The 27,752-nt window shown below is 61.4% G+C and overlaps 1 protein-coding gene across 1 annotated transcript in view; it reads right to left on the bottom strand.

The window, feature by feature from the left end:
* EML2 (EMAP like 2) overlaps window positions 1-4,672 on the bottom strand; it is a gene marked incomplete at its 3' end in the record, with an annotated part of 28,442 nt that extends 23,770 nt beyond the window's left edge. Inside the window, exons 1-2 of the mRNA XM_026658795.2 lie at window positions 4,655-4,672; window positions 3,624-3,756 (exon numbers count right to left, since the gene is read on the bottom strand). The remainder of the gene's footprint in view (window positions 1-3,623; window positions 3,757-4,654) is intronic.
* Window positions 4,673-27,752: the final 23,080 nt, after the last annotated feature.

The following is a 27,752-nucleotide window of genomic DNA, read 5'->3' as shown; positions in this document are numbered from 1 at the left end:
AGGGATTCTGCTCCCCAAGGAATCCCGACCCCCTCCCAAACATGCACCCCTGCCCCTCCCATAGTGCCGGCCCGCCCACACTGCCAGTCACCCCCAGACCCTCCCTACTTCTCTGGACACTCCTAGCAGCAACCCCCCAGTGCTGGGCCCCACCTTCCTGTCCCTCCTGCAGTGACAGGTCCCCAGGCCCCCAGCCACGCAGTGTCAGGCCCCCCACACCCATGAGTCACCCCCAGGCCCTCAGACATCCCTAGGGCCAACCCCCCAGTGCCAAGTCTTCCTGGCTCACCCTCAGCCCCCCATCCCTGAATCACCCCTCCCAGAAACCCTCCAATGCCAGGTCCCCATCACCTTCAGATATCCCTTCTAGACACCTCCAGTGCTGGACCATCCCAACCCCCAGGGCCCCCAGCTCCCCTCAGCCTTAAGTCACCCAAGGGCTGGACCCCCAATCCTCTGAGCACCCCTAGGCCCCTCCCAACCCCCGCAAAGGGCTCCTGGCACCATGCCTCCAACTCTCCCAGAGTCACACTGGGGCCCGAACCCCAACGCATCCCAGCATCCTGACCCTCCCCAGAGCCACCTCAATGCTGAGCTCCCCCAGTCTGGTGCTGGGGCCTGGTACCCCACCCGCACAGTATCCCCTGAACCTGCCCCCCAACACGAACACCAGAGCCAACCTGGCACTGGGTCCCAGCCGCCCCCCTGGACTGCCCCAGCTCAGGGGGCTTCACAGAGTCCCGGGAGCGGTTTCTCTCAACCCCGTCTGGCTGGGTTGCCCCAGGGCCCATCCCTCTGAGCCTGGCCCACCCCAGTATCCCAACCCCAATTCCACCCTAGAGCCTGGCTCCGAGCCGCGGGCCTGGCCTGGGGCTCTCCCTCTCCGACCGCTCACAGCCCTGCTGGACGGCCTGGGTGCCACTTGGTGACTGGCTGGCTGCCCACCCTGTGCTGGAGCCTGCCCCAGTGCAGCCTGGCCTGCCCAGCGCCCCATCCCAGCCCCACTGGGGGGCTCTGGGAGACCGGTCCCGGGGCGCTGCTGGCCCGACTGAACCACCCACTTGCCACTGAACCGCTTCCAGGGACAGGCTAGTGCCCTCTGGGAGCCCTAGGCAGGGGCAGGGGGCCCTGCAGCAGGATGGGGGGGCCTGTCCCCAAAGGGTCTCTCTGGGCATCAGGGCTAGTGCAGCGCGGCTTGGCGCCCTCTAGTGGCCGCAATCCGTGTCTGGCCACTCTGGGGCCCGATCCTGTAGCTCCGGCGCAGGGCCTCGAGCCGTCAGATCCTGAGGTCGCAGGTTTGGGCCCCGCCGCATGGTCCAGCAGCGCCGGCGGTTCCTTGGGTGCAGCGCCATGGCACAGCCAGGTCCTAGCGCGGCCAGGAGGAAGCCCAGCCGGCACTGCCGCCAATAGCAAGGAGGACGCAGGGCTCAGAGCACGGGCAGGAGCCTGGTGGAGGGGGGTGCAGCCGGGGGCAGGGGTGCAGGAGGAAGGGTGGGGTCTGAGACACGTACCCTTCGCGCTGCCCGCTGCAGGAGCTGCTGGACGAGGTGGTGCGGCTCCTCTGCTCTCTGAAACAGTCGCGTCTGAGCGCGGCCGGCCGCTCCAGGGAGGGGCACCTGTGCCCGCTGCAGGAGAGAGAGCATCAGCCAGCCAGAAGGGGGCCAGCCAGGGGGTGGGGGGCAGCCAGCCAGACAGCAGGGGGCACAGGACATGAGCGTGCAAGAGGCACGGTGGGGGGAACGAGTGGAAGAGGAGGGGTGAGGGGTGGGCTGAGTACCGGGATGGGGCCGGAGCCCCGTGTCATTGCTGGGGGGCTGCACAGAGGGTCAAGCTGGGCATTTAATTTCCCAGTGCACCACTCCCCAGCCCCCCCATTACATCTGTGAAGGCGCCACCCCATCTGTGTGTGACCAGGCAGCAGGGTCCATGGTGAGACACCCCCCCCCCAGGAGCAACCGGCCGCGGTGGAGGAGCAGTGGGTGCAGCAGGAGAGCAGGCGGCACGAGGCAGGACGTGAGCCCGAGGCTGCTGGCCCCGGGGGGGTGCGACGGAAGCCATGCCACAGCGACGGGGGGCCTGGGCACGTCAGCACTGACAGACGGAGACACCCCCCTCCCCAGCTACACACGACCCCGGAGCCCATACAGCAACCTGCCCCCCCCAACACGGGCCGGACACACGGACACACAGACACCCCCAGCCCAGGTCCCCAGACACACACTGCAGAGATACAGACCCCCCAAAGCTGCTACAGTCCCCCCATGCACTGTACGTACACAGACACCCAGCACCCCCTGCGCCTGCCTGGGTCCCAGCTACACCCCAGCATCCGACACGTGCACCCTCGCTCGGCTGCCCTTTGTGAGTGGAGAGCCCCCAAGCAGCCGGCTGGCGCCAGGCGGCATTAACCCCCGGAGTACCGGGCGCTGGGTAGCGGGGACGGGGAAGCCGGTGAAACCTAATTTCCCTCCCACCTGGGGCTGGGGCTGAGAGGGAGAGCACATGGAAACGCAGGCCCAGCCAGAATCACACAAGATCTGGCCCCCCCAGGGACTCGCACGCCAGCTGTGCTGGGAGAGAGCAACAGGAGCAGCTGTTGCTGTGGAGGATTTGGGGCCCAATCCGGCCCCCACCAACTTGGGGGGGGGGGGCGGATCGGCGCTGCTCACCCCAATGGGAGCAGGACAGGATGCCAGCTGGGGTTGTCGCCCCCCGCTTGCTGCAGCACCGCTCACGGGCCTGGGCGTCTGGAGCTGCTCGGTCGGTTCTAGGCCCGTTAGCGGCTGGCCCAGCCCTGCTGCTGCCGCTCCCAGGGGAGCGATGCAGGATGGGTCTGGAGAGACGGGGAGACCTGCCAACAGCATCTTCCCCCCACAGCCGTTGGGTGCTCCCAGTGTCTGAGCCCTCATCTGCCCAGCCAAACCCCAGCACCTATACTGCAGCCCCCAGCCCCGCCCACTGGGCCACGCTCCAGCCCCCAGCCCCGCCCACTGGCCACGCTGCAACCCTTACCCCTGACCACTGGGCCACGCTCCAGCCCCCAGCCCCGCCTACTGGGCCACGCTGCAGCCCCCAGCTCCGCCCACTGGCCATGCTGCAACCCCTACCCCCGCCCACTGGGCCACGCTGCAGCCCCCTACCCCTGACCACTGGGCCATGCTGCAGCCCCAAGCCCCGCTCACTGGGCCACGCTGCAGCCCCCTACCCCGACCACTGGGCCATGCTGCAACCCCCAGCCCCGCGCACTGGGCCATGCTGCAGCCCCTAGCCCCGCCCACTGCGCCACGCTGCAGCCCCTAGCCCCGCCCACTGTGCCACGCTGCAGCCCCCTAGCCCTGCCCACTGGGTCACACGGCAGCTCCTAAACCCTGCCCCATGTTGTACCACAGCCCTGTAGCACTGCCCACTGGTCCATACTCGAGCCCCTAGCCCTGCCCCCCCAGGCCGTACTGCTGCCCCTAGCTCCCATCTCTGGGGCTGTACTACAGCTCCCCCTTCCCCAGCCGCCCAGTGTCCCACGGGGCCTCCCAGTCCAAGAGGGGAGCGTGACCTCCGCCCCAGCAGCCATCCTGCGTCTCAGCCCCCCACCCTCCAGTGCCAGGTGGGCTGGGCCCAGCGCCTACCTCCTCGCGGCACCGTGGGCCGGCTCTCTCTTGGGGGACGACGGGGAGGTGGAGTAACCCCCGGATCTCTTCTGCGGCAGGATCCCGTTGCTGAGGAAGGGCTTGGAGGGCAGCCCCTTGAGCAGCTGGCACACTGCGGGGGTGGGGAGACAGAGTGGGGGGTGTCACTGCTCAGAGTCTCAGCCCGCACCGGCCCCCCGACTGCTGGGGAGCTCTTCCCGCAGCCTCCGTTGTTCCCAATGGGGGGTGGGTGGGAAGGGACCCCCCCTGCTTCCGCCCCGGGCTCCCTGGGGGGCTGGCCCCTCCCTGCTGGCTCAGCCCCACAGGCTGTGATGGGAAACACTTGGCTGGGCTCACCCGACAGCCCCCCCCCGGCCCCCGGCATGGCCTCAGCCCCAGGGTGCTGGGTGTGGGGAGCGAGGGCAGCACAAGGAGCCCTTACCTCCTTCTACAGCAGGAAGGGTCCAGGCTGGGACCTCGGGAGCGGGGGGCTACCACCAGCTGTGGGGCTGGCAGAGCCGCCCTCCGGGTCTGGCTGTGGATCTGAGGTGTGAGGGAGGGCACGCACCTTTGTCCAGGCCCCAGGGGGCTCCGTGGGGCTCAGCCCTTCCCCTCACTCCTCAAGGCAGGGCTCGGCCCCTCCCTCCAGGCGCCGGGGTAACCACCTAGCCCTCCTGGCTCTGCCCTGGCATCGAGGACGGCTCCTTTCTGAGCTGCTGATGGGGAAGGGGGCCGCTGCATAGGTGGCAGGGTGGGCCCTGGGCCTGCAGTGCTGTGTGGGCAGACGGCTCGCCTGGCCTGACCCAGCCCCCTTGGGGCTCTCAGTCTGAGCCAAACATGTGGGGCAGCTGAGCCGGATGTTCCCCACGTCAGGGATAGCTTCAAATGGGGACAAGGGTGCTGATCCTGCTTGGAACAGGCTCGGTGAAGCAGGTGACTGGATCCAAGGGAAGCGAGAGGAGCTCTCTGGGAAGAGAGCACCCAGGGTGTGGGCTGAGCAGCCCGGAGGGAGGAGCTCTGGAGCCTGGTACCTTTTGTGGGCCCCTTCCTCTGCAGGCTGAGTCCGTTCTCTTCACAGGCGCTTAGGCGCCGCAGCACGTCGGCCAGCGCCGCCTTCAGCACCTGGATCTCGTCTTCCTGCAGCTGCAGCCGCTGCTCCAGGTACGAGATGCGGTCGTCCACCTCCATCCCGCTGGTGCCTGACAGGTTATCATCTGGGGGGGGGGGGCAAGCAGAGGGACCGATGAGCCACTGCCCTGGGATCTGGGCCCTTCCTGCTCCCCCCAACAGAAACGCCCCCCTGGGATCCCCACCCACAGCATAACGTCGTCATCAATGCCCTGGAAGTGGGGGTGGGGGGAGGAGCTCAGACTCTCAGCTGATGCGAGAGTGAGAGGAGCTGCTGGCTCAGAGGTGGGGCCCAGGAGCCCAAGCTGTACCCCAGCCTGTCACATGGACCTGGTAAAACATGACACAGGCTGGACACAAGGGAGCCCTGTGGCCCAGGGAGGGGCACTGAGCTGCCAGCCGGCAGCCTAGGGTCTCTGATCCCAGCTCCTCATATTCTGTGTATTGCCCCACCCTTATTAACTGCGCCCCCTGGCCCCCACATCCCCACCCGGCCTTAGTGCAGGCAGCGACCCCTCCCGCCCAGCCAAGGTAAGCGAGAGGATAGCCAGGGTCGCAGCAGGCAGAGCTGGGAACAGACCCCGAATTCAACAGGCCGAAGTCTCCGCTGTTTTGCCTCGCAGAAAAGACCATGCAAAGCTGTGCTGGTGTAACCCCCGCTAACACGGTTCCTGAGGCTGCGCCGGCCTCCGTGCTAACCGGCATCGTCCTAGTGGGAGGGGTAGACGCTCAGGCTTTCAGGTACAGAGAGCCCACGTCCAACCCCCTGCAGATAATCCAGACAGGCATTGTTACACTTGGCTGTGCTGTCTCTAACCACTAGACCCCACACTCCTCCCAGAGCCAGGGGTAGAACCCAGGAGTCCTGACTCCCAGCCCCCTGCTGTAACCACCAGACCCCAATCCCCTCCCAGAGCCAGGCAAAGAACCCAGGAGTCCTGACTCCCAGCCCCCTGCCCTAACCCACTAGACCCCACTCCCTTCCCAGAGCTGTGGATAGAACCCAGGAGTCCTGACTCCCAGCCAGCCCCACTCTAACCGCTAGATTATATTCTGCCCCCCGTGCCAGGAACAGAACCCAGGAGTCCTGCCACCCAACACTGCAGTGTTAGTGCACAAACAGGTGGATAAACCGGGAGTGACGGGCATGCTGGGCCTCCCTCTTTGGGCTGCCCCTCTGAAGGGCTGACAGCTGGCTGGCCCCTTCTAGAGCTGAGAACAAAGTGGTCTAGCTGTGGGTCAGGGGTTCAAGTCTGAACGATGCCCCAGGCTGGAGCAAAATGCCTCGGAGCCGGCGGGAGGGGCCTGGACTTGCTGATGCCCCGACTGCGGACGCAGGCTGCCCTGTGTTGGTTTAGTTGGTGCTGGCGGCGTTCGGCTAACGGGAGCCAGCCCTTTGCCAGGGGGGTGGGCGTGCCCAAGGATCCTTTGCCGCCTCCCAGCGATGCTGCCGTGAGGCGCCCTGGGAAGGGCAGCGCGGGATTTCCTAGCTGCACTTCCGCAGAGAGCAGCCTCCTTCCCCGAGGTGGACTGTTAGGGCCCCGGGACTGGCTGCCACAAGGTAGCACTGATGAGCCACAGAGCCTTTCGCCCGCAGTGCCCCAGGGTGGGTCCAGCCCAGCTGCGCAGGGACTGAAGGCTGCTAATGGGGGAAGCTCTGGGTGAGATGAGTTTGGGGGGTCTCAGCTCCAGTTCCACATCGCATGATTACAATTCTGCAGAGAAGCTGAGAGCTGCCGGGGCCATGGGGAGTGACCTGCCTCTGTCATGCCCAGAGGACTGCCCCCGATCCCCCCCAGAAGAGGGGTGCTGGCAGGGCTGGGGGAGGGGGAAGCTCACCCAGCTGCTGCCCTGTGGGTAGACAGAGGGGTTCACTCTCAAGGCGATGCCCTTCACTGACACTCGCCTTTACAGTTATATGTAAATTAGATCATTACATAATTGGCATAGGCACCCCAAACTTGGCAGCTCTGGGGATCTGGGCAGCGGGGGAGGTGTTGGAAAGGAGCGTGCAGGGGGGTGCAGCCCCTCAACTCGGCCCCGGGGAGACCCCAGCTGAGATGGGGGAATCTGTCTTGATCGGTAAACGCGGCATGCCTGTGAAGGGGGTGAACCCCATGGGGGGAGAGGGAGCCATGGAAGGGGGGACTGGAGGGAAGAGGTTGGGAGGGGAAATCGAGGCTGCATGAGATGGATCCAGCGGAGGCATTGTCCCCCAGCCCTGAGGAGGGAAGGGCTAGAGCTGGGGGAACTGACAACCAGAGAGGGCAGAGTCCTGGGGATTGGGCTGGAGGGGCTGATCCTGTCCCCGGGGATGGAGGGAGCGATTCTGCCCCGGAGGATGGAGGGGCTGATCCTGTCCCCGGGGATGGAGGGGGCAATCCTGCCCTGGGTGGTGATGGAGGGGGCAATTCTGCTCTGGGGGAGAGGAGGGAATGTTCGTGCCCTGGGGGATGCAGGGGATGAGCCTGCCCCAGGGGGAGTGGAGGGGGCGCTCTTGCCCGGGCCTGTGGGGCGGTGGTGGTGGAAGGGATGAACCGGTCTGAAATGAACAAGATGAAATTCAATACAGACAAGTGCCAAGCACTTCCCTTAGGAAGGAAAAATCCAGCGCCCAAGTACGAAGTGGGGCCTGGCTGGCTGGGTGGCAGAGCTGCTGGACAGGATCCGGGTTCTAGTGGATCACAAAGTAAATATGAGCCAACAATGGGATGCAGCTGCAGAAAGGGCCAATCTCATTCTGGGTGTGCTGCTAGGAGTGCCGGTAAGACACGGGAGGTACAGGTAGTCCTCGACTTTACGACGTTCAAGTTATGACGAATGGCACTTACGACGCTTCTACATTGACACCCTGATTCGACTTATGACTATAGGTTTCGAGTTTACGACACTCGGTCCCGCAATGGAGTCCGACGTTCCGACTTAGAGAATCATAGAAGATTAGGGTTGGAAGAGACCTCAGGAGGTCATCTAGTCCAACCCCCTGCTCAAAGCAGGACCAACAGCGGTAAATCATCCCAGCCAGGGCTTTGTCAAGCTGGGCCTTAAAAACCTCTAAGGAAGGAGATTCCACCACCTCCCTAAGTAACCCATTCCAGTGCTTCACCACCCTCCTAGTGAAATAGTGTTTCCTAATATCCAACCTAGCCCTCCCCCACTGCAACTTGAGACCATTGCTCCTTGTTCTGTCATTTGCCACTACTGAGAACAGCCAGGCTCCATCCTCTTTGGAAACCCCCTTCAGATAGTTGAAGGCTGCTATCAAATCCTCCCTCACTCTTCGCTTCTGCAGACTAAATAACCCCAGTTCCCTCAGCCTCTCCTCATAAATCATGTGCCCCAGCCACCTAATAATTTTCTTTGCCCTCCTCTGGACTCTCTCCAATTTGTCCACATCCCTTCTGTAGCGGGGGGGCCAAAACTGGAAGCAATACTCCAGGTGTGGCCTCACCAGTGCCGAATAGAGGGGAATAATCACTTCCCTCGATCGGCTGGCAATGCTCCTACTAATACAGCCCAATATGCTGTTGGCCTTCTTGGCAACAAGGGCACACTGCTGACTCATATCCAGCTTCTCGTCCACTGTAATCCCCAGGTCCTTTTCTGCAGAACTGCTGCTTAGCCAGTCGGTCCCCAGCCTGTAGCGGTTCATGGGATTCTTCCGTCCTAAGTGCAGGACTCTGCACTTGTCCTTGTTGAACTTCATCAGATTTCTTTTGGCCCAATCCTCCAATTTGTCTAGGTCACTCTGGACCCTATCCCTATCCTGCAGCTTATCTACCTCTCCCCCCAGCTTAGTGTCATCTGCGAACTTGCTGAGGGTGCAATCCATCCCATCATTCACATCATAGATAAAGATGTTGAACAAAACCAGCCCCAGGACCGACCCCTGGGACACTCCACTTGATACCTGTTGCCAACTAGACATCAAGCCGTTGATCACTACCCGTTGAGCCCGACAATCTAGCCAGCTTTCTAGCCACCTTATAGTCCATTCATCCAATCCATACTTTTTTAACTTGCTGGCAAGAACACTGTGGGAGACAGTATCAAAAGCTTTGCTAAAGTCAAGATATATCACATCCACTGCTTTCCCCCTATCCACAGAACCAGTTATCTCATCATAGAAGGCAATCAGGTTGGTCAGGCATGACTTGCCCTTGGTGAATCCATGACTTACGATGCAATTGTAAGGAACCAATTGTGCCGTAAGTCCGAAGACTGCCCGTAATTGTCCCTGGGGAGGGCTCGGCTGGAGGGCTGAGCCCAGCTCTGGGCACTGCCCTTTAGGGCTGTTATAGAGCGGATGAGGATCGATTGTTCGCCATGCCCACCGAAGGTAGGGCAAGCAGCGATGGGCTTACGCTGCAGCATGGGGGCTCTACGGTAGAGATTAGCACAAACGCTCAGGGGAGTTCATCTCTGGCACGGACCCCGAGGGAGGTGGGGGGATCCCCGTCACTGGAGGTTTTTAAGACCAGTTCGCACTGACCCCTGCCAGGGCTGGTCTAGGGTGACTTGCTCCAGCCTCAGTGCAGGGGGCTGGAGCTGGTGATCTCTGGAGGGCCCTTCCAGCCCCACATTTCTATGATTCTGTCCTGCCCTAAGGCCTGGGGCAGAGGAGCTAATGGCCGGTCCGGGCACAGACCCCTACCAGCTGCTCCCCCTCCTGGAGGCCCAGCACTCTGCTATGAGCCCATCAGCGGGCGCGGCCAGGTCCCAGCTGTTCCCCGTGGGCAGAGCAGCAGCAGCACCCCCTGGTGGCTCGAGGTGAGTGTGTGACAGGCCCACCCAGAAAGGGAGATGGGGGAAGGTACTGAGGGATGGTGGGAGAGCTCGCAGGGATGGATGGATGCTGCAGAGGGGTGGACAGACAGAGGCTGTTTGGATGAGACTCGCCCCCTGGCTGTCACCTATCCTGCTGCCCCCCAGAGGGGGCCGTGCTGCAGGGCCGGTGCTTCCATTTAGGCGACCTAGGCGGTCGCCTAGGGTGGCAGGATTTGGGGGGCGGCAATTCTGCGGCGGGGGGGTCCTTCTGCGCTCCGTGTCTTCGGTGGCAATTCTGCGGCGAGGGATCCTTCCACGCTCCAGGACCCGCCGCCGAAGTGCCCCGAAGACCGGGAGCATGGAAGGACTCTCCGCCGCAGAATTGCCGCCGAAGACCGGGAGCGCAGAAGGACCTCCGCCTAGGGTGGCAAAAACCCTGGCGCCGCTCCTGCCATGCTGTAGGGCTGTGTAGCATACGAAGTGCTCTGAGATCCCATTGGATAGCGGCTGCCAGGCGTGCAGCGCGACATGGTGCCCATCGCAGAGGGAGGAGCCTCGGCCCTTCATTCACAATCTCGGTTCTCAGTCGGGATTCGGATCCCCGCTACCTGTTCTAGGGAAACACCTGCTCTCTTCGTGGCTGCAAAGGGGACGTGACCCTCGCAGCAGCCTCTGCCCAGCCTGGAATGACAGCTCTGAGCAGGCGAGCTGCCCCCATTCAGTTCAATTGGGCGTTAACTCTGAAACCTGCTGATGACACGTGAATGGTTGTTGGTAGTGATTTCACTGCAGACCCATCAGTCTAGAGGGTTAGTTTGTCAGTGCAGGATGCACTGGCAGATGGAGGGGAGGCAACAGCTGGCTACAGACAGATCTTGCTCGGGGTCGGATGAGGAATTCATCTCCTCCCCCTCACAAAGTTTTAAGTCCCCTCCACCTGGCCCACAATGGGAAGAGAGAGAGGAGTCGCCTCCCCGCCCCCAACTATAACCCCCTGCTGCCCCATGGATCCCAACCCTGCCCTGGGAATGGAAAGCCCTGATTGTACCCTCCCTGGCCGGCCGGGCACCTTCTATGGGGGCAATTCTAGGCCAGATCCATCCCCCCATCAGGGAGTGACCGGGCCCCCGTCCTCTCCCCAGGAGCTATTTCGGTTTGACCTGATATTCAGCCTAGGTTTCACTTTCTAAACACCACCCCCATGGGCTTTACACCCCCCATCCACTGACTCCCCTCACCCTGCGTGTACCAGAACCCTGCCCTTTGCAGGCAGGTTGCCCCCCTCCCCTTAAAGGGAAAGCAGCTGTAGTCACCCCTGCTCCTGGAGCGTCTCCATGGCCCCGTGGGGAGGGGTTTGGCCTTGTGGGGGAGACGCCATCTGTCCCTCTCCCCACCTGGCACGGGACAAGAAATAATCCCGACCCCTGCCAGAATCCTGCTGCTCAGTGGGAAGTGCCAGCCCCTCCCTGCCGAGGTTGCTCTGGCCCCACACTCATCGCTCACCCTGCACGGGGACCCCAGCCCTAGGGCCCACAGGCCGGGCAGAGAGCGGCCTCCCTGCACCTGGGACCTCCATGCTGGGAGGGGCCAGATGCTGCGGGGGGCACAAAGCTGAAACTGTCCCGCAAGATCTGCCACCCTGAGACAGACAGACACAGAAACCCCCCGGGAGACCCCCAGACACTCAGCTGGGGAGCACCCATGGGCCACGCCCAGCCTAGATGGGAGCACCCATCTGAGCCAGCCTTGCCTGTCCCCGACAACCCCCCGACCAGCCATGCCTGTCCCTGAGCAACTCCCCCCAACCCACCGTGCCTGTCCTCGCGCAACCCCCCCCATGCCCGTCCCCGAGCGACCCCCCCGGACCCCTGTCCTCGTGCAAACCCGCCCCCCAACTGGCCATGCCCGTCCCCAAGCGACCCCCCCCCGACCGGCCATGCCTGTCCTCGACACCCCCCAGCACAGGCCATTCCCACTCCCAAGTGTCCCCCCTCCTGGATTGGCCGTGCCCATCCCCGAGTGCCCCCCGACTGGCCGTGCCCATCCTCAAGCCACCGCCCCATGGCCTGCTGTGCCCATTTCACGTAAGGGGACTATGATCCTGGCTCATCCTGCCCCAGGGTTGGGAATCTGTCTCTTGCAGGGGCCGATGCCCTGGCTGAGATCAGCGAAATCAGATGCTGATGCCAGGCTGGGGCAGCCGGGTCCTTGTGACGCCTCCCTGCAGTGACTTTGGCCCCCAGGCGTGACACCCCCAGAGCATGCGAGGGGAGCAGATGGGTGACAAGCGGGGTCAGACCGATGGGCCCAACTAGCTCAGTCCTGCCCCCAGTCCTGGTTGTGGGGGGGGGCATTTCCTTCCTGCCTGAGTGGGGGTAGGTCTGGGCCCTGGAGCACGGGGGGGAGGAGAGGGGGGAACGGGGGGGGGGTTGGTACCTCCCAGCCTGGCTGGAGACCAGTTCATCTCTCTGCAAGGTCAGGCTCTGCAGAACTTTACAGGTCCCCATCAGCGCCGGAACCATCCCCGCTCCTTCCCCTCCCCGCTGCAGCGTCCCCTCCCCACTGCCACCCACTGAGCAGAGTCCACTAGAGCCTGGCATCCCCCCATCCCCTACAGATGCTCCCTCCCCAGGGCCCCCATCCCCGGGAGCCCCCCTTGACATGTTGCAGCTCTCTGCAGAGCCAGCCGCAGCCCAGGCACCGGGATGGGCATAGGGGCTGGCACCCACCTGTTGTGTTGGGAGCCACCCGGGGGCCCCATGCCCTGCCTGTGCTGCCCGGTCCCAGCCCTGCTCCCGGCCTCTGCAGTAGCGGTTCCTCTGTCCCTGCCTGCTCGCTCCTCTGCAATCGTATTTCACTCCTCGGCCCGCCCTCCCTGCAGCATCCCGGCGGCCGGCCCAATGGCAGCCGCCCGCTCCTCTCCGGCTGGCACCGCTCCCGTGGGAACAGCTGGGGCTGGGCTGGGGGCAGCACTGCCCTCCCGCTGCAGCCAGAGCGCCTGAGCTGGGCACCGCTGGGCTCCACCTTGGCCCTGCCCTGGGAGGAATCAGCTGCAGGGGGGCCGAGGAGGGGGCCTGGCACTGGGGGCTGGGATGCCAGGCAGCCCAGGGCATAGGAAGGGGCTGGTATGAGAGAGGATGGGGAATGGGCTGTCACTGGGGGGGCAGGGAGGGGAACTGGTGGCCCTGGCACCAGGGGAGGGGAGTGCCAGGCACTCCAGGTGCCAGGAGGGAGTGGCTGGTTCCTGGCAGTGGGAAGGGGCAGAGCTGGACTAAGAGCCGGGTGCTGGAGCCGGGCCAGGGCTCACTTGTACTGCTGCCTAGGGGGTGGGGGGCCCATGTGTGCCAGCCAGGGGGTGGCAGCCCCAGAACCGTCTCCTCTGGGGAAAGGTGCCCCCACACCCGGCCAGTTTGCTCTGTAGTTCAGGAGGCTGAAGCCAGGCTCCCAGGGAGTGGCATTGGTGAGGGGCACTCCCTCCCCTCCCGGCCGGGCACAGCAATGCCCTAGGTCTGGGCACGGAGCCGTCAGCTCCCCAGCTAGTCGAGAACGTGGCAGCGTCTCCTCAGTGACCCGGGCTGCCGTGAGCCCATCGCCCTGCCCTGCTTCCCTACACTGGCTGCCCACAGGCCGGAGACGAGGCCGAGGGCTCGGTCCCGATCCCCGGGACCTGTGCCCGGGGTTTACAAGAGCCCAAAAGCTCCAGCCCCACTGGTCCAGAGGGACCCGCCCCCATCTGTGCAGGAGCAGAGCGGCCTTGGGGGCCTGTCCCCCAGGAGCTAAGGACCACCCCAGCCCTCCCACCTCCCAGTGCCAGGGGCCCTTCGCAGAGCGGCCTGCACAGAGCAGATGCCGTGGGGACAAACGCGGTAAAGGAACATGTAAAGAATAGAGCAGCTCCGAGGTGCCCCCTCAGCAAGCCCCATAGCCCCCCTCCCCCCTGCTCTCCCCACTGCTGGGGCTGGCAGTGCCCCAAGGAGACGGGCAGCGCCAGAGTCTAATGAAGCAGGACCTAGCAGAGCCCTTCCCCCATCGATCCTGGCTCCAGGCCTGGAGCCCCAGCCCTGGGGAGCCCTGCGCTGGGCACCCCCATGGGCTGCATCACCATCAGGAGTGGGGGTGCGGGTATTCCCTGTAGGGACCAGGACTGGCCCTATAGACACTGGGATCGGGGGGGGGGGGGGTCATATCATGACCGGGCCCGCCCGCTACTCCAGGGCCTGCTGTAGACCCTACTTTGGGTTTGTTGTCATGGGGATCAAGCCAAGGTGCCTAGGCCCCCCACAGAGAGCAGACAGAGCCCCAGAGCTAGCACAGGGGAAATACTCCTGCCTCACCCCTCTCCTCTTTGGCCCCACCCTCACACGCCTCCCCTTTTCTCTTGCCCCTGGAGCATCACCACAGGGTGGCACCAGGGGGCGCTGTGCTACAGGAGATGCCTTCTTCCAGAGGAGGGTCTGGATGCTCGAGGTGTCTGAAGATGCCAGGACAGGTCACTAAGGATTTAGCCCCAGGATCCTCATCAATTTTCAGCCCCCTGCAGTTTCGGCTGGATACGGGGCCCTTCTACACTTCCTGCCCTGTCCTGTTGTGCCGCGGGGCAGGGTGGCTGTTAAATGGCTTGTGCGCCCCACCCCAGAAACAGCGACCACCCAGCCTCAGGAGAGGAATCCCTGTGTACACGGTCGCTGTGCCCCTTCCCTCCCCACAGGCAGCTGCATCTCAGTGTCTGGCAAAGGATCCCTTTATAAACAGCCCCCACGCCACACCCCAGAGGAGGCTGCATCTCAACACCAGTCAAGGGACCCCTGTATAAACAGCCCCATGCCCCACCCCAGAGGTGGTTGCATCTCAATGCCGGGGGAAGGATCTCTGTAGAGACACTGCAGCCTGTAAAGGGCTTCGAAATGGGGGAAGCTGAGAAAAGCCATCGAACGGGGCGGTATTGCAATATTCTACTTACAGTGGAGTCTGGGGCAGTGCCAGGCAGCACTAGCTCCGCCACTTGGGACCCCGGCAACGGGATCTGGGGGAACCAGGTTACATTGTCCTCAGCACGATGTGAAGGAACCTAGTGGCTGGCTGGCCGTGCCCAGCATCTCGGGCTGGCAGCAGGTGAGCCCCCACTGCACCCAACGGGGAGGCACTGAGGGTCACGCGCCATCGTGCCAGGGCCAGATGGAATTTCCAGGCTGCTTGGACATGGGCCCCAAGTCCTGCTGGGGAAAAGAGTGGCTGCAATCCGCAGAGTTCTGGGGAAAGGCGAAGGGCACACGTGCAACGAGTTTGGTGGGTCTCAGACGAGCCCCCACAGGACGTTTATTCTGGCCATTAAGCAAAAGCAAAAGCAATCCAGCATCCGGGAGTGAGGGGCATCAGCACAGCTGTGTGCGGAAAGGTTGGAGGGAGCCCAGGGCTGGGATAGCAGGGAGCTGGAGGTCAGGGTTGAGGGGCACCCACTGACAGAGAAGCCCCTTTCTCTACAGCTTTCTGCCCAACGCTGCAATCAGCTCTGGTGCTGCCCGAGAGCGAATCCTGCCCAAATGCCATTCTGCCACATCGTCCGCATAAACCTGCCTCCTCTGTGACCCAGCACGACCCCCACGCGCAGGGCAACACTGGCCCCCCCGGAGCATCCGTGGGGTGATGGGGGGCTCACAGCTCCAGGCGGATGGATCTGTGCTCCGTGACCTGCACCCACAGCAGAGCAGAAGGGTGCCAGTGCCGGGCACGGCTGGGGGGCTGCAGGGGGCCAGCGCCGGGCACAGCTGCAGGGGGTGCTGGGTGCCAGCCCCGGCATGGCTGGGGAGGGGGTGCTGGGTGCCAGCGCTGGGCACAGCTGGGGGGCTGCAGGGGGCCAGCGCCGGGCACAGCTGGGGGGGGTGCTGGGTGCCAGCTCCGGGCACGGCTGGGGGCAGTGAGGGGCAGGCTGGCAGCAGGGCCCGGATCGCGCTCACTCACCGTTGCAGAACTGGAGCAGCGTGGCCGTGTCGTAGGGGCCAGCGCAGCCCGGAGCCCGCTCGGCCATGCCCGCACCCGGCCCGGCCCGGCCCCGCCGGCCGCTGCCCCCCGCCCCACGCCTCCCTCCCTCCCTCCCGGTCCCTCCCTGCCTCCCGTTCCCATGGCAACCGCCTTTCTCCTGCATCATCTCTGCCTGGAAGGGGAGACATCGCGGAGCGCCCCGCCCCCTCTCTCGCCCCGCCCCCTGAAATGCGCCCCACTCCCTCAGCCCCCCCATTCTGCCCCCGCCCCGCCCCCTCCCTCAGCCCCCATGCAGTCCGCCCCATCCCCTCAGTCCCCCTTCTGCCTCCGCCCCTGCCCCCATGCGGCCCGCCCCCTCAGCTCCGCCCCCACTCCAGCCCCGCCCCCTTCAGCCCCCCCGTGGCCCCTCCCCACCCTCTCACCCACCCTTAGCCCCCACTGCCACTGCCCCTTCCCGCCCTGAACCCCCACTGCACCCCCGCCTCCCCCTCAGTCCCCCAACTGAGCTCCCCCCACCCCTCCTGTCAGCCCCCCAGTTTCCCCAGGGCGGCTCCCCACTCAGCTACCCCGCCCCTCCCCCCCGAGCTCCCCCCCGCGTCCCCATTCCCGGGCTGCCCCAGCGGGGGGACGGACAGAACTTAGCGCTGTGGGGGGAGGAGATGCCAGACCAGATGCTGATTGGCGGATTCCCTCCCTCCAGCCCCACTGAGAACCAGGGGGCGGGGCCAGTGGGGCGCCAGGTGGGGGCGGGGGGCTGGTCTGAGGTGCCGCGGGGACACACCACACTGATTGGAGAGTCACTGGCGAGGCTCCGCCCACCCACCAGTAGCAAATGAGAGGAGCGGCTGGGGTAAGGTCTGAGGGGGCGGAGTCGGAGGCGAAGGGGCGGAGTCAGCATGGACATGTCAGGTGTCGCCCACTTTTTGACGCCTTTTCTCTCGCCGATTCCCTTGCTGGGCTTGGTCCCCATTCCCCCTCAGCCCCTCCCGTCCCCTCTCAGCCTCCCTCATCCCCTCTCCCCTCCTGCATTCCCCCAGCCCCTCCCCCTCAGCGCCCTTCAGCCCCGCCCCTCAGCCCTCCTGCATTCCCGTGAGCCCCCCTCCTCAGCGCCCCCATTCCCCCACATCCCCTCCCCTCAGCCCCCGTGAATTCCCCTCAGCCCCTCCGCCTCATCCCCCCTCAGCCCCCTGTGCCCCCTGCATCCCCCCCCCTCAGCCCCCCTCAGCCTCTCCCCTGTAAGCATCCCCATGCCCTCTTCAGCCCCTCAGCCACCCTGTGCCCTCTCAGTCCCCTGCACCCCTCAGCCTTTTCCCCGTCAGCCCCCCTGAATGCTTCTCAGCCCCTCCCCTCAGCCCTCTGCACCCCCTTCAGCCCCCTGCACTACCTCAGCCCCCTGCACCCCCTTCAGCCCCCCAGAGAGGAGGGGAGACTGAGGGGGGGTTGGGGTGGATCAGGATGCCCCCCCTCAGTACAGAGCCTGAGCTGCTTCTGTTGTGCTCCCACTGCCCCCCCCCGAAGGTCACCTTGTCACCCTGGGGGGCCCCCATGGGGTCAGGAGCCTTAGATCTATTACACGCCCCAGCCTGGTGGGGGGCACAGAGTTCATGGCAGGCAGGCAGGGAGCACCAGGCCAGAGGTGGAGAGGCTGCAGCGCGGGTGCCAGCCGGAGACAGAGGGGGCTGCCACAGCCACTGCATTCATTGGGAGCAGGGATGGGGGTGGGGGCATGGAGAGGGAGTTGCTGCACCAGGCGGAGATTCCCCCGTCTCCACGGACAGCATCCGTCCCTCTGTCCACAGCGTCTGACTGTCTGTCCTTCCCTGCACAGTATCTATCCCCATACACCCCCCACTCTCTTACTCTCTCTCTATCCCCATAGACTATCTATCTATCTATCTATCTATCTATCTCAGGGCATCCATGCCACTGCCCATGGAAACCCTGGCCCTGCCTGACACATCCTGTGCTGACACCCAGTGCGGGGGCACCATTTAGGGACTGCAGGGGTGGAGAGGCACCTGCCCCCTGAGTTTTGTGCCACATTTGGGGGAAGTTTGCAGCAGGAGGGAAGATGGTACTGCTCCCCACTCCCACTGCCAGCTCCGCTTCCATCTGCAGGTTCCCAGGTGATCCTCCCCCCGCCCCCCACAGCCACGGAGCCGCCCCTGGCAGCACTGCTCAGGACCAGAGCCCATGGGGGCTGATGTCGGGGTGTCCCCCTCCTCCCTGACCCTTGTGCACCCGGGCAGGCAGAGCGCACGCCTTACCCCAGCCCCTGCCCCACGGAACTGCCCCCACTGTACCAACTAGGCACTGAGCATACAGCTGGCTGCCCTGCCTGGACCCTGACCTACCCCCTGCCTGCACCCTGAGCTCCCCCCTGCCTGCACCCTGAGCTACCCCCTGCCTGGACCCTGAGCTACCCCCTGCCTGCACCCAGAGCTACCCCCTACCTGCAGCCTGAGCTACCCCCTACCTGCAGCCTGAACTAACCCCTGCCTGGACCTTGAGCTACCCCCTGCCTGGACCCTGAGCTACCCCCTGCCTGCACCCAGAGCTACTCCCCGCCTGCACCCTGAGCTACCCCCTACCTGCAGCCTGAGCTAACCCCTGCCTGGACCTTGAGCTACTCCCTGCCTGCACCCTGAGCTACCCCCTGCCTGCACCCTGAGCTACCCCCTGCCTGCACCCTGAGCTACCCCCTGCCTGCACCCTGAGCTACCCCCTGCCTGGACCCTGAGCTACCCCCTGCCTGCACCCTGAGCTACCCCCTGCCTGGACCCTGAGCTACCCCCTGCCTGCACCCTGAGCTACCCCCTGACTGCACCCTAAGCTGCCCCTGACTGCACCCTGAGCTACCCCCTGTCTGGACCCTGAGCTACCCCCTGTCTGCACCATGAGCTACTCCCCTCTCAGTCCTCATCCTCCTCACCTTATAGCATGGCATCCATCCCCCCACTCCCTTGTAGTATGGCATGCATCTCCCCTCCTCCCCCACATAGCATGCATCTCCCCTCCCCCCCATCCCCTATAGGAGGGCATCCCCCTTCCCCCATCCCCTATAGCAGGGCATCCCCCCTCCCCATGCATACAGATGGTTGTTTAAAATTCATTTCCTCTAAGTCATTGGTTCCTACTGCAAAATAACACCCCCTTTGGTGGGAGCAGGCAGCCGGGTCGCTGACCCCCAGTGACAGGAACAGCAGAGGCCAAGCCCCGTTGGACCTGCTGGGTCAGCGTGGTCAGTAAATGGGGTGCACGCCCTGAGCTCAGGAGAATTGCGGGATCCCAGCCCAGGTGGGGGTAAAGGCCCAAGGCTTGACATTGGAGGGATGGGTAAAGGGTGGCCGGCCCTTTAAGGACCAGTGGCCTGGGCCCAGCGACGCTGCTCATTAATCAGATGCGGCTGAGAAGGGGGCAGGTGTAAAGAGCCTGTAGGAACAGGGTGTCACTGAGGAGAAGGAGCAGGAGCAGGAGCGGTGCCGGGCGAGGCTGCCAGAGGCCCTGGCGAGGCAAAGCCAGACAAAGGGAGAATTTTGGTAATATGTTTAAGATGCCTACTTGTGCCTCAGTTTCCCCCTGGGCTTTGCACTGCCCTGCACAGAGTGAAAAGGGTTAAACAGCGGCGCTTGGGGCAGAGCAGGGCACAGGAGGGGTATGTGTCACCTCGCTGTCTGGGTCCTTAAAGGACTGGCTCGATTCATCATTGCGGCTTCTGAAGCAGCTCAAGGCAACGGTTCACAAAGTTTGGGGGCAATTAAATACAGACAGTGCCAGACACCCGGGAATATCGATTCCCAGACAAGAACTGGCCCCTTTGCTAGGAGATTGCAATCAGCCCAGAGCCACAACCACAATCTTTACAGTTAAGGTGAAATTTAAAAAGTCCTGATACATTAAGATCTGGGAATGCACAGGCCGGACACCCAACAACCTTAACTCCGCCCTGCCGCAGAACCTGCTCGCCCAAACCGCCCGACATCTTGTGTACGTAAATACTTCGGTATTAAAGGTTAATGATCAGTTCCCCTTTATGCATAAGGGAAAGCGTCTCCTTCGGCAAGAACCTTAACTCACCCCAGCTGATGCAACGCAAAACCAGCTGATTACGGCATTCCGGTGTCTTTGGGACCACTTTAGCTAAAGCACATCAGGCATTTCATAGAATCATAGAATATCAGGGTTGGAAGGGACCTCAGGAGATCATGTAGTCCAACCCCCTGCTCAAAGCAGGACCAATCCCCAATTAAATCATCCAACAGATTTTTGCCCCATATCCCTAAATGGCCCCCTCAAGGATTGAACTCACAACCCTTCATTCCCTCTCCCCAAGCAGTATCGCTCCAGCTGTGCATTTCTAGGCGTCACCACGTTGGGATTTGTTTTGCGTTGGACGGGAGCTCAGAACGTTTTGGGTTTCGAACGCACGGTTCTGGGCTAATTAGCACATCCCCGTCAGAGTTCACCCTAAAGGGCTGATACGGTCGCTCAAAGAGACGGTCACCTCGGGCTATTGACGTCATGAAGTACCAACCTTCAGTCATTTGTCATGTTTGAACATGCATGGAGTGGGGTGTGACAGAGTCGCAGGCCCGATGCTCTGGCACTGCTCTGGATGAAGCCAGCCAGGACTCTGGGGAGCGTGACTCCCTTCAGGGCACGTTGTCCTGGGCAAGGAGCATCCTCGGCGACGGCCTTCCTGCTCTGACCTCAGAGCATTCAGCATCCCTGTTCTCACCTTGCTCTTCCCGTGGCGGGTACACCTGGGGAAGCCAGGGGGCCCTGCACTCCCACTCCGCAGGCAGCCGTGACTCTCAGCCAGCGTGTAAAACAGGTTTATTAGTCGAAGGAACACGGCATAGAACGGGGCTTGGTAGCACAGAAATCGGTGACTTTCAGCAAAGTCCATCTTGGGAGAACCCCGGGCCAGATACCCTGGATTCCCCAGGGCCGGCGCAACCCATTAGGTGACCTAGGCGGTCGCCTAGGGCACTGCGATTTGGGGGGCGGCGACCGCGGAGGTATTTCCGCAGCGGGACCGTCCGCCGCCTCTGTGGGGGGGGGCATTTTGGGGCGGGACCTTCTGCCAATGCTGGCGGCGCTCCTGGGACTCCCCCACCCTCTCCGAGTCTCCCAACAGCCGGCTGCCCAGCTTCCCGTTGCCCCTCCTCCGGTCTTTGTCTCGCTTCCCAGGCAAAGTGTTACCTGGTCACACACCCCTCCTGGGTCTCAGCTTACGAAGGGCACGGTCCATCGTCCATCGCTTACATGCAGGCAGCTGGGAAGCCTCACCTGCCCTCGAGGGCCTCAGCAAAAGCCACACACCCATATTCCCACCACCTAAGCATTGGTACAGCACACAGGGAAACTGAGGCACACACAGTGTTCATGCAAAACAGTAAGACTCCCATACAACACAACAAGGGGGAAAAGCCCACTTCGTCACACAGGGTCGGACACAGGTGCTAGAGCAGACTGGCCAGTTAAACCAAGTCTGTAACAGGTGTGTTTGGTGTCTGGCCTGCAAAGTCCCCTGAACCTCGTGCACCTGTTGTGGGGAGACGTCTGGAGGCCAGGCGGAGGTGAGTTTTGCACTGACAGCAGGAAGTTGAGGTCCACTCCATGGGGAGAATAAACCCTGGTCCCTGACCTCCCTAGGATGGCGCCTTGAGACCGGACTCCGCCTTCTGAGAGTCGCCAAGTAAATCCGCAAACTGGTTTATGAGTTCAAATGGGTCCTTTTGGAAAAGGAGCTTCTGGGGCCAGTCTGGAGTGGGCCTGGGGCGATGGGGTTAATGGAGTTAGGTGCAATGGTCTTTATTAGCATGGCTCTTCACTGTCAGAAGTTCCCTCCTCACCGGAGGCTGGCGAATAACGTTCTCCTGAAGAGACATTCATGAAGAACTGGCCTCTTTTGACATGGCTGCCGTCCCCTGAGGCCACAGGCTGGGCCAAAGTGGAGGCCCCCTCCTGGCTCCCTTGTGCTGGGGGAGCTGAACTCAATGGCTGGATGGCTGCAAAGAGCCCCCGCCCCTCTGGTACCTGCCTCCATCCAGAGCAATGACAGGGATTCTGGATCTTCTCCGGTGCGTTGTGCAGCTAGGACGTGGGCTGGAAAAGGAACCTACTCGGAGCTCCAGGGGATGGACCAGACCCCGCTTCTTAAGAGACACAGGTGTCTCCGTAAAGCCGGGGAGCCCATGAGGGGTACCCCAGTGTGGTGACTGGACTCTGCCGGGGGTACCCACCGTGCCGACCTGTGAGTGACCTATCCAGGGGGGTGGCCGGGGGTCAACCCCAGAGCATCTGTGAGTGGGTGCCAGCGGTGGGGGTGGGAAGCGGAGCCCCGTCGGAATGACCTGTCACAGTGAGACGCCAGGAGGCGGAGCTCACCCTCTTTAGCGTAACAGAGAGAAAGTTAAGGGGTGACTTGGTCCCAGCCTAAAAGTTCCTACGGAGGGAACAGATATTTGCTAATGGGCTCTTCAGTTTAGCAGAGGAAGATGTAACACAGCGATCCCCCAACTTTTCATGGTCACGCCCCCCTTACGCCTGTCCATGCTCCCTCCCCCGAGCCAGGGCCGGAGGCTGGAGCATGGCTCAGGGGAAGGGGGGACAGGGGTAAAGGGGCTGAGGCTGGGACCACAGCTGCGGGTGTGTCCGGAGCCCGGGCCGGGAACAGAGCTGAGGCCGGGGGCCAAGGTTGGGGGCGGGAGTGGCAGCCATGTCCGTGGTCAGGGGGGCCAGCGCTGGAGGCGGGGCCGGGACTGGAGCAGAGCTGGGAACGGAGCAGGGCTGGGTGGTGGGGCTGCTGTGCCCCCCTGAATGTTCCTCTGTGCCCCCTGTGGGGGCTGCTGTGCCCCCCTGAATGTTCCTCTGTGCCCCCCTCGGGGGGGGGGGCATCCCACAGTTTGGGGACCTGTGATCGAACATGATCCAAGACTGGGAGTTGAAGCCAGACGAATTCAGACTGGAACTAAGGTATCGATGCTTAACAGTGAGAGCAATTCACCAGAGAGGATCACAATGGTCCCTTCTGGCCTTCGAATCTGCGGGTCAGCCTGTGACAGCAGGGGACTGGCAGGGAGGCCCCGTCTCACCTGCCTGAGACTGTTTTCCCGGTAACAGCCCAGAGCAGCTGCCCACGCCCTGCGGCCCCTGAGAACTGCACCAGCTTCCGGCTGCTCCCCGGGGCCAGTTCAACGTGCTGGTTTCATCCAAGGAGCCTGGCCTCAGCTGGGACTCTGCAGCCAATGCCCCTGATCTAGCCAAAGCGGGGGACACCGGCAGGGCATGCTCAGTGGGGCTTTGGAAACAGCTCCCCCACCCCGGCCCTCACAGAGCCCCAGTCTGTGAGCGTCCGGGCACATGTCCAGCCTGTGTGAGCTCTGGGCGGGGAGTGAGTCGAGGGGGCGGAGGGGACGGGATCCCTAGGGTGCAGCCTGGGACTGTGGGACCACTGTGCTCCCTTAACTGTCTCCAGCCGGGGCTGTCTCTCACAATGCTTTGCTAGTGACAAGCAGCAAACCCCTCCAGGCGCTGTCATCACTCAGCACAACCGCTTGTGGAGCCCCACACCCAGCTGGATTGCATGAATGCTCCCAGAGCCACTCACGAATCACACAGAGAAAGGCACCAGCCAAATACCCCCCAGCTCCCAGCTTTGTACCTCAGGAATATACCGTCTTGCACTGCTCAAGACGAGCAATACAGATTTATTAATTGGTTCACCACTTTCCTATCCCCGGCTCTTGGAGGGAAGTGGGGGCTAGTGGTCAGAGCAGGGGAGGGGCTGGCTTGGGGCCAGGACTCCTGGATTCTGTCCCTGGCTCTGGGAGGAGAGTGGGGTCTAGTGGGAAGAGCAGTGAGGATGCATGCCAGGAATCCTTGGTTCTCTGCACGGTACCACCACTGACTTGTAGGGGACAGTGCAAGTCTTGACTATACACTGAGGTTTATAACCTTCAGCTCCGCCAATCACCCTGGAACTGATGTGTTGCCTGGGAAAGCCCCTCACCCCGTTCTGCAGCTCCCCCTGGGGGCAGGGTCCCCCTCCCTCAGCCCTGAATCTCCAGCGGATGCCGCTCTCCCTGGCTGGGAACCCTCAGTGACTCCATCCCCACTCCCTGCTCGGGTGTCCCCTGGCCCCACGGACACTCACGTCCCAACACCCTGCTCCACCTGGCTCGCTCGTAGTCTGGAAAGGAGCCAGGTTGTTAGGAACCAGATCCCAGAGTGACTGGATCCTACACTATGGTCACAGATCCATCGTGCACACTCCCTGGTCTCAGATCCCCACCCATGGGCACACACCCTGGCTGTCTCTGATACTCACCGAGGAGGAGAACGGGGCAGGGGGAGACCCCTCCATGCTGCCACCAACACCCCAGTGCCGAGCTCCACCCAGCCTGAGGCCCAAGGGCGAGCAGAATGAAGAACTGCGCGGGGGGCTGCAGCCCCACGGAGCCCATGATGTGCTCGGCCCCTTTCTTCCCCATCAGATGGTTTCTCTGCAATCTCTAGGCCAAATCTACTTCAGTCAGAGCAAAGCCAGATCCCTGCAACACCCAGCAAACCACATCCCCTCCTGCAGCTGCCCGGACCCACCCCACCGCCCATCACCTCCCAGCCCCCCATAGGAGCTGCCCAGTCCGGGGATCAGCTGGGAACAGGACAATTTCGGGAGATGTAAAGAGCTGCCCAGGCCACCCTGACCTTTTCCAACATGCCCGTCTAGCCTCCCTGGAGCCTCCGCTCAGAACAGAGGAGGGATCCCCCGCCACACCCACAATGCCCCCCTTTCCCATGGAGTGGGGCGGAAATTCCTTCCTGACCCGGCTGGGCCCAGCACCTGCCCTGGAGCATGAGAGTTGTTGCCAGAGTTGCCCATTACTTTGGGGTACGCTCATTTATTAGGGTTACTTTTCTGGCCGGGGGGGGTGTGTGTTTCTGTAATTCTATCAATGTACTGCTTGTGTCACGTGTGTTTTCATACAGAGCTTAAATTCTCCCTGCTGCAAGTCCCCTCCCAGTGGAGCCACCCTGCAGGGCCTCGGTGCCCTCCCAATGGAGCCATCCTGCAGGGCCTCGGTGCCCTCCCAATGGAGCTATCCTGCAGGGCCTCGGTGCCCTCCCAGTGGAGCTATCCTGCAGGACTAGGGTGACTAGACAGCAAGTGTGAAAAATCGGGACGGGGGTGGGGGGTAATAGGAGCCTATATAAGAAAAAGCCCCAAATATCGGGACTGTCCCTATAAAATTGGGACATCTGGTCACCCTATGCAGGACCTACGTTCCCCTGGGCTGGGTTCCTCCAGCCCCAGAATCAGACACACACCCCCCGACACGTCTGAGCGGACCGGGTTAACCTTACATGCCCCTGGACTCAGCAGACTGGATCAACCAGCACCTCCAAGCTGCCACCCGCACATGGCCCTGGTTCCGCAGGTCCCTAGCCCCACGTTCCCGTCCCAGCTGCTCTGGGGCAGCCACCCCCCTGACAGGCAAACCACAGAGGATTTGGGGGCGCTGCCGGGATCTGTCGCTCGGGTAGGCGGAGCCTGGCTGCAGGGCCAATGGGGAAGCCCCAACCCCCGCCCCCAGGCCGGGAGCGGCGGTGCTTAGACACCCGCCGCTGCAGCTGCGCAAGGCCCCGGTGTGTCTCCCCGGCGTGAGGCAGCTGGCGGAGCTGGGGTGGGGAGTGGGTCTCTTCCCCCCCGCCAGGCCGCGAGCCATCCGATCCGGGGGGAGCTGCGTGGCCCCCGCGGGTCCCCCGTCCCCGAGATCAGATGCTGCACTAACTTCACCATGGTCCGTGGTGCCCGGTGGTGTGGTGAACTGACCTGAGGGTTTGCTGCTGCGGTTGCCATTCTGCACCCCAAGAGGTGGATTTTGGGGTCCTGCAGCTTTTCACCTATCTCCTCCTCTACTGCAGCTGTGGGACCAGCAGGCCGGGGGTGAGCCAAGCAGGACTGTGTTGCCGTTTAGAGCGTCATTTAACAACTTTGTTTGCCAAAAATGCTTGCTAACGATCCTGAATCCAATTTCAATATTTAATTAAAAACAAATCCTTGTTTCAATACCTCTTCATAGAAATTTCCAATAAAATGTCGACAAATTAAAAAAGTTATATTATTTGCATCATTCTGCCAATAAATCAGAATTTTTTCTATAGCGCTACTCCTTTAGTGCAAGTATAGTCCATCAGCATTAGTGTGCTTAATTAGTTTAAACTGGTTTTAATAAAGTGCATGTGGCAAGTTTTCCAATACTGTCAGCTTATGTTTGTGTTGCTAAGAGCAAGTCAGGCACAGGGGCACCAGTTTAATAATCCTGCGTAGGGCCCCATAAATCCAAAGGATGGCCCTGACTTCATCCATGGAAAGTGGACATACACCAGCCTTTGCAAACCTGAGCAGATGTGCCACACACTTCAGGCAAACTCACTGGTAAAGATAAACAGTAAAAGAAGTTTATTAACTACAAAAGAGAGATTTTAAGTGATAGTAAGTGATAGGCAAAAAGTCAGAGTTAGTTACCAAAATAAAATATAACCCCACAGTCTAAACCAGTGGTCTCCAAAGTGGGATGCGCACACCCCAGGGAGTGCGCAAGAGGATTCTTGGGGGTGCGTGACAGGTGGAACGCTTTTTTTTTTTTTTGCTTTGGCAGGGGCAGGGGGGTGCGTGCTCAAAATTTTTTTACTGATAGGGGTGTGGGATCAAAAAAGTTTGGAGACCACTGGTCTAAATTCTCAACCCTATGAGCCTGGGCAACCTCTATTGTAAGCAGTTTTTCTCACCCCACTGGATATTGCAGTTCATAGTACACAGGTTTCACCCTTGAAACTTGGGCCAGTCCCCTCAGTTGGAGCCTTCAGAGTGTCCTTGTTGCTTGCAGCGTAGGTGGGGGAAAGAGAAAGGCCCAGCATGTGGCCCCTGTGTTCTGCTTTATATCCTCAGTCCCATGTGCTTGGGGAGCACAAGTCCAGGCGTGTCTGGGAGGCATTGCTGAGTCTCTCCAAGCAAGGCTGAGCAATTCCCCTGGTGTGGCCTCATGCAGGTGAGTCGTTGCATTGTAGCTCCCTTGCTGGACAATGGCTGTTGATGGTTGTTTGACACCCACCTGGGAGTTGGTTACTTTCCTTGCAGTTGTCTCTGGGGAGCTAATATCTGGCCGATTCCCCAACTTACAGCATGTTTTACTGACAACCCTACAATACAATCTCATAACTTCATATGCACTAAAGATATACATATTTAGATAGACCAGTGGGTTTCTGCCGATCATTACCTTTCCCCTGATACCTTACAAGGCATGCTTTATATGCAAGATCACAATGATATAAAAACGAGGAATATGGGGGCTCCGGGATGCTCCCCCAAGGTATACAACCAATTTGCCTGGTACTGAAGTTCGCCTTATGAGCCTGTAATAGCCAGGATCACCTCTGGAGCCTTTTAAAAAAATTAGCATCACATTAGCTATCCTCCAGTCATCTGGTACAGAAGCTGATTTAAGAGGGAGGTTACATACCACAGTGAGTAGTTCTGCCATTTCATAGTTGAGTTCCTTTCTCTTGGGTAAAAACCATTTGGTCCTGGTGACTTATTACTGTTTAATGTACCGATTTGTTCAAAACCTCCTCAATGTGGGACAGTTCCTCAGATTTGTCACCTAAAAAGAATGGCTCAGGTGTGGAAATCTCCCTCACATCCTCTGCAGTGAAGACCGATGCAAAGAATTCATTTAGTTTCTCCGCAACAGCCTTATCGTCCTTGAGTGCTCCTTTAGCACCTTGATCATCCAGTGACCCCACTGATTGCTTAGCAGGCTTCCGGCTTCTGATGTACTTACATTTTTTTTTGCTGTTACTTTTTGAGTCTTTGGCTAGTTGCCCTTCAAATTCTTTTTTGGCCGGCCTTCTTATACTTTTACACTTGACTTGCCAGAGTTTATGCTTCTTTCTATTTTCCTCAATAGGATTTAACTTTTAAAAGATGCCTTTTTGCCTCTAACCACTTCTTTTACTTTGTTGTTTAGCCACAGTGGCACTTTTTTGGTCCTTTTACTATGTTTTTTAATTGGGGGATATGCATTTATTCGGCGCCTCAATTATGGCATTTTTAAAAAGTTTCCATGCAGTTTGCAGGCGTTTCACTTTGGGGACTATACCTTTTAATTTCCATTTTCCTCATTTTTGGGTCATTCCCCTTTCCGAAATTTGCTGGTGGCTGCCAAGCATCTTTGCTGTATA

Source organism: Terrapene carolina, unplaced genomic scaffold (genome assembly GCF_002925995.2).
Source record: "Terrapene carolina triunguis isolate 2854851 unplaced genomic scaffold, T_m_triunguis-2.0 Scaffold517, whole genome shotgun sequence".
Lineage (NCBI taxonomy): Eukaryota > Metazoa > Chordata > Testudines > Emydidae > Terrapene > Terrapene triunguis.
Note: the sequence above shows the minus strand (reverse complement) of the source record. Positions and strands in the feature narration are given on the sequence as shown.